The sequence below is a fragment of the Sapajus apella genome, unplaced genomic scaffold (assembly GCF_009761245.1).
Source record: "Sapajus apella isolate SASKATOON/1434 unplaced genomic scaffold, GSC_monkey_1.0 scaffold119, whole genome shotgun sequence".
NCBI classification, from domain to species: Eukaryota; Metazoa; Chordata; class Mammalia; order Primates; family Cebidae; genus Sapajus; species Sapajus apella.
The window spans coordinates 1,981,503-1,987,371 of NW_022437059.1; the positions used below are offsets into that span (position 1 = coordinate 1,981,503).

At 43.9% G+C, this 5,869-nt stretch overlaps 1 pseudogene; it reads right to left on the minus strand.

The window, feature by feature from the left end:
* LOC116538426 overlaps nucleotides 1-5,083 on the minus strand; it is a 24,153-nt pseudogene extending 19,070 nt beyond the window's left edge.
* Between the last annotated feature and the right edge of the window lie 786 nt (nucleotides 5,084-5,869).

Consider the following 5,869-nt stretch of genomic DNA (forward strand, 5'->3'; position numbering starts at 1 on the left):
AAAAAAAAAAAAAAAAAAAAAAAAAAAAATTAAAATTAATTAGTTAACCTTTTGGCTGGGCTCCATGCTGTTCTGGGGGCCCATTCAAGCGGATATTCAAAAGCACCTGAAGCTGAAGGTCACAACCCCGAGAGATAATCTGCTTAGAGTTACCCACTCAGCTTTGCCAAAGAGCAGTTACAGGCGTCTCCTATGAATGGACCTGCTCAGTTTTCATCCAGCCACCGGAGCTAAGCTTGTGCATCACCTGCTTAGGATGAGTAACATTCCTGGTCCCTCCTGGAGACTGTGGAAGGGGGCTTGTGGCAGCCATGAAGGTGCACTACTCAGATCTCCCTTCAAGGAAGACCCTGCTCCAGGAGTACACGGAGCCATCAGCTTCCAGCTGCATCAGGATCTGCTGCAACGTTTGAACCAAAGCTAACTTCTCCCCAGGCAGCCACTGAGCACAGCGGGACAGCAGCGATACTTTCTGCTCTACATGGCCATTCTCCTAACACAGACTCCACTACTGGCAACCTGCCCTGGAGCCTCCCACTGGGCGGGAGAGACTTCCTCAGAGCTGCACCAGGGTCAGAGTCTCTTCCCTCCCCTCTCATTCTACAGGCATCAGTGCATCACTATCTGAAGACTTTCCCTGACTCCTTTTGTTCCCTCTCTCCCATCTTTCAAAATCTCTTGACCTTACAATTTCATCTTTAGTATCTGCTTCCCAGAAGACCTGAACTGACACAAGCCCTCTTTCCATTGTGGCTTTAACGCTGTTGCACTCACAGCATTACTGACATGGCTGTGCGCTGAACCTACGAGCCGCAAAGAACCATCTTCTACTTAAGGAAAATGACAGAGAGAAATCACCCTGTCAGCTGAGGCGATATTCATGTTTCTTCCCAATAGACCATCCCGTGAGTTGGAATACAATTTTTTTAAAAGTGAAATAGAACAGAGTCTAGCAACCCTGAATGTAGCAATCACCATATGTGCTTGTCCCCACCCTTACATGGCTCAAAACTCATTTCTCTTTGTAGCGCTGAGCAGCCTTTCCTCTGAAACCAAATGATAACTTTGCGGCAGGTTGATTAAACCTGCTGAATGACATAGCTAAACTTACGAATGAAAATAATATCTGGCTAACCACTTCTACCCTAGTCTCTTAAAGCTTCACATGAAAGACCTATAAAGTTCCAGGAAAAGACAAACCTAATAGTGACACTCACAAAGAGGACTTTAAAAAAAAACAACTATTGTCAGAGGCAAAAGGAATTTGCATGAACTTTAAGGCCATTAGAATTGAAATGGAAAGGGCCGAGTGTGGTGGCTCACGCCTGTAATCCAAGCACTTTGGAGGCCAAGGCGGGCGGATCACCTAAGTCAGGAGTTCAAGACCAGCCTGACCAACATGGTGAAACCCCGTCTTTAAAAAAAAAAAAAAGAATTGAACTGGAAAAATAAACAGAAGAGAGGGATACCTTGGGTATGTTGGAAAAAACAGAGCAGGTGGCTTATCTGAAAGTTAATAGAAAAAGTCATTTTCCTACCTCCACCTCACATTCCCCTCACCCAGTTAAAAAGTGCTGAACCTAAACCAAACAGAGACGAAGCGATAGTAATGCCCACCCACCACCCAAATCATCCATCTTTTCACTGAAAGACCTCTCTTAAAGGCTGATCAGATTTCTCTACACTTAATTTTCGATGGAAAAGATCTAGAGTACTGTGGGGAAAGCGTTACCCCCGAAGAATATGTGCCCAGCCAAATTGCTCCCTGTATGTGGGATAGAAAGAAAATACCACACATCCGAAGTGAAAGGCTTTAGAACATGCACCTGTCATGCATGAGCTAATCTTGAAACAAATCACTTGAACATACTCTCCAGCCCTTAAAGAGAGAAAGCAAAGTTTAAAAGTAGAGAATGGAGATGTCATGGAAAGAAAGACTGATAGATCTTCCCTTGCTTAAATTAGACTCAGAACCAAGAGAAACAATGGAACAACGTGTTATCAAGTAGCTTTGCCGGCCGGAGGTCAAAGTCTGGCCCTGTACAGTTCCCAAGATTGACTTCAGCTTTCCTGCAGATTCTATTTTGATTGTGCTTCCTCTTCCCCCTGGGCGGGGAGCGGGGGGAGCAGTTTACAGATAATCTCTTGCCAGTTTGATAAAAGACTACATAAAACACTAACTGGGCCTGTTCCAACTTTGATTAGTATGGCCAAACAATGTGTATGGTTGGGATGCTGAGCCAAGATAGTTATTAAACTAAAAATCGTTATTTCCCCCCTCTCTTCCATTTCTCAAAGCAGAAGTGCACAAAAGAGCATAATGACTATTTTCATTGCTAAAGAATATTATTAATGACTTTCTACATCTTCAAAGCCAATCAGTGTAGCCTGAATCATTTTTTAATTAAACAAGACTAATAAACCACCAGGTAGAAAATGCATGTCACTAAAACTTTTGCGTAAAATCTGCCAACTAAATTTTATTAGTGGCAGACCCTTTGTTAACTATAATTAAATTCAAGACACATAGTGTGAGATTATGCGAACGGGTAATTTTTGAGGTTTTATGAAAATATACTGAAATGTAACTAGATTGTTTCTTGGTGTGGAATTCCAAAATGCTACCGTTTCCTTGTTTGTACTTTGTTCTGTATTTATAGGTGTTTTCTCTAATAGGCTTGACTAGTTAGTGTATTCATATATATCAACATGTACAATTTTATGTTTACCACATGAGCACAATTAAATTAAATTAAAATTTGTACAGTAAATAGACTGGTAGGAAATACACTGAAACATTAATTTTGCTTATTTTCAGCTGCTGAGACAAGAGTGCTCTGTTTCCCCTACTTTTCAGTATTTCTGTAATTCACATTTATTATTTTTCTATTAGAGAAAAAAATTTATTTTTAAAAATATTATTATGGGGCCAGGTGCAGTGACTCATGCTTGTAATCAGCACTTTGGGAGGCCAAGGCAGGCAGATCACCTGAGGTCAGGAGTTTGAGACCAGCTTGGTGAAACCCCTTCTCTACTGAAAACACAGAAATTAACCCTGCATAGTGGCACATGCCTGTAGTCCCAGCTACTCAGGAGGCTGAGGCAGGAGAATCGCTTGAACCTGGAAGGTGGAGGTTACAGTGAGCCAAGTTCACACCACTGCACTCCAGCCTGGGTGACAGAGTGAAACTGTGTCTCAAAAAATAAAAAAATATATATACAAAATTCTGGGGGCCAGGGTGGGGTGAGGAGTGAAAAGCACTCCTCTCCTAAGTATGCAGTTCAGGCTCAGGACCCGTGAGGGCAGGGCCAGCTATCTGTTTCTTGGTCATAGGCAGCCTTGCTCTCCCTAGAGTGATGTCTTCCTAAAGCCTGCTACCAGCAGTGAAAAGCGGTGTGGTTGTGTCATCACAGATCTACATCCCCTTCCCAGCCTATCCCCAACTATGCTGAGTGTTAAGGTAGAGGTAAACACAGCACCTTCGAGAGCCCAGAGATCAGTCATTGTCCTACATGGATATTCAAGATTAGCTTCAGGGCAGATGGCACCTGAACTGAGTATGAGCTGAGTTATCCAGGCAGAGATGACACTGACCAGAAGTAGAAAGTCAGTACAGCAACACAAGACTCAAAACCGGAGGCTTGAGAACTGCCGGTCCTGCCTCTCTTGGGAGGGAGACGGTCACGAATAGTCCCAAGAATTCAGAAATAACGGCACCAATGCCAGACTTTGGAATGCTCACGATCACTGCTTTGGGAGTGTTTCTGATTCTTTTACAGCAGGATTTGGAGAAACAGTCCAATGACAGTGTCTGCCAGAGACACTGAGAAAGATCTGCAATGCAGCGTGTGGCAGCCAGGGGAATGCAGCCTTTACTAATTAGACTCCATGTGTAAAATGATACGAAATTTTATTCCCTGTAATTGCCAAAAGTGCTGTAGGTTGTGAGAGAAATGGCAATAGTTTGTGTGGGCAGGGAGGGTGGCCTATACCTCCCAGGGAAGAGAGTATGGCCAAAAAAAAAAAAAAAGACACAGGTCTAGAGGAGTGTGTGTGTGCGTGTGTGTGTGATCAGCAATGGAGAGCACCATTCTAGGGAGATGTCTAAAAGGGAGAGACATAAGTAGGAGAGCTCAGGGGATGGGGGAAAGGAGAGCTTGTGAATGTTAGAGAAGGAGAGGGAAGGGTTTGTTCTGGACCTTCTACCTGGCAAAGAAGAGAGCTTGAAACTAAGAGGAGTGTCTAAGGTGGAATGCACCATACGAACGAGTATCCCCTGATGAAACATTTGAAATGCTTTCAGTTAGATTCTTCTACTAACCAACCATTTCCTTAAATGTCACTTGGCGCAGGTATAGCCTCAAAAAGAATATTCTGATCACATTTTGTACGGCTCCCTCCTCCCTTTACCCTAAGGATTTATACTCTGGGCCAAGAGTGCTTCATGGGGCTGTGTGCAGCGGCTCATACCTGTAATCCCTGTACTTTGGGAGTCCAAGATGGGAGGATTGCTTGAGTACAGGAGGTTGAGACCAGCCTGGGCAACATAGCAAGACCCTTTCTCTACAAAAAAATTAGTCGGGCATGGTAGCACATGCCTGTCATCACAGCTACTCTGGAGGCTGAGGTGAGAGGATCACTGGAGTCCAGGAGGCTGAGGCTGCAGTGAGCCGTGATCACACTGCTGCACTCCAGCCTGGATGACAGAGTGAGCCTCTGTCTCAAAAAAAAAAAAAAAAAAACTAGTCCTTCATGGGGTCATATGACTGTCAGGCACCATGAGCTGTGAAGGCCTAGCTCAGTGAACAGGTGGATGTGGAAAGCAAGACTGATTTACAAGTTACAACCGAGCCAATCTGACTGAGTTGTAATTATGTGCACAGCTGTTCCCGGGCTGCCTGCCATTATACAAGGATGGCTAATATGCTTCAGGTTAAACAAACATTTATTGAGTACCTGCTGAATGCCCCACACTGGGTCTTGTTCAGGCCTCTGATCAATAGGCATGGATACATTCAGAGCCCATGACGTGCTAACTCTAGAGGAATTCCTGGTAAAAAGGAAGGTTAACAAAGTCCCCATCCTTCAAAGGTCTCTTCTGGGAACTTGTGTCCTATCTTATTACAAAAGGGGTTTCCAGAAAAGTGTCCTAGGGGAAAGGATCACATCTTTTTTTTTTTTTTTTTTTTTTTTGAGATGGAGTCTTGCTTTGTCACCAGGCTGGCAAAATCTCGGCTCACTGCAACCTCCGCCTCCCGAATTCAAGCGATTCTCCTGCCTCAGCCTCCCGAGTAGCTGTGACTACAGGTGCACACCACCATGCCCAGCTTATTTTTGCATTTCTAGTAAAGACGGGGTTTCACCATGTTGGCCAGATGGTCTCAATCTCTTGACCTTGTGATCTACCTGCCTCGGCCTCCCAAAGTGCTGGGATTACAGGCATGAGCCAGTGTGCCCGGCCAGGATCACATCTTACAACTTTTGCTTACTTAAAAACCAATGAGTTAGTGCACAAGAATATAAGACAGATGTTCAGTATAATGTTATCTGTAATTGGGAAGAATTGAAAACAGTTAAATGTCCATTAACAGGGGGATAATTCAATAGATCATCACACATGCACGTGATATATTTAGTGGAAATACTGAACCATTTTGAAAAGTTTGTACTGCTTGATTAAAAAGGTCTACCCCACTGCCAAGGAACACAGGCACCCGCAAGTTCCCCAACCTTTCTTAAGATAATCTTTCTTAAGACATCCAGTGACAATAAGGAAATGCAAAATCATGAAGAGGAAGCATTGCTTGCTGTTCTAGGCAGTTCTAAAATCTCTAGTTTAAGGAATGGGTCGGGCGCCGTGGCTCACAC